Genomic DNA, 881 nt, shown 5'->3' on the forward strand with positions numbered 1-881 from the left:
AGGTAGGGTGTAGAAGAGTGGGCGGAGGCTCGCAGGAGCCAAGGGAGGACCTGGTCTGGTTCGAAGAGTGCCTGGGAGGTAGAGTGGGGAAGGGGTGAGGCGGGTGGAAGGTAGAAGAGACGGAGCTGGAGGACCCGGACAGTTAAAGCGGAAAGGGGAGTCCAGGCAAGGGGAGTGTGGAGAAGCAGTGCGGGAAAGTGGAGGGGACCAGGCTGATATTCGGGACCCCTAATGGGGGCGAGGTAACTTCTCCCCTCAACCTCCACATGCTCACAGTTGGGAATTCACTGCTGCGATATTCTGCTGAAGGGCTGGTCTGTCCGGAATCGGGCCCCGCAGTCTCTGAGCCTTCCCCTCCCTTCCTGTGGGGGGCGGAAAGGGCCAGGAGGTGGGGCCAGAGAAAAGGCGGGGGGGAGGTCTGCGCCCAGCACCCCTCGGGTAGCGGCTCCGAAATCCAGCTGCGAGAACAGATGGGCGCAGCCGCGGCTCACCTCGGGGGCTCCTTGCCCGCTGTGCGCCGAGATCCAGGCTGAGGCGGAGATTTCAAGCACCCGGCTCCCCCCTCCCGAGGGGCCGCGGGGAACCGGCTGCCCGCCCCCTTTCGCAGGGGGAGAAGAGTGGGCGTTGACCCGCAGGTCCTAGAAGCGGGAGGGGGCAAGGATTGGGGGTCGGGTGGAGGACCCGCGCCTCGCGCTGAGCACCCCAAGGGCTCGTCCAGGACTCTCCTGCACCCAGACCCCTTCCCGGGGCTCCCAACCCTGGCGCATCTGGGAAGCAGACCCCTGCCCGGCCACGCCCCGCCCCGGCCCCCGCCCCGCCGACGTCGCATTAGCATGAGCGACGCAAGTGGCCCGGGCACCACTCGGGGGCTGGGACTCGCC

This window comes from Carlito syrichta, unplaced genomic scaffold (assembly GCF_000164805.1).
Source record: "Carlito syrichta isolate Samal-C Ts95f unplaced genomic scaffold, Tarsius_syrichta-2.0.1 Scaffold301780, whole genome shotgun sequence".
Lineage (NCBI taxonomy): Eukaryota > Metazoa > Chordata > Mammalia > Primates > Tarsiidae > Carlito > Carlito syrichta.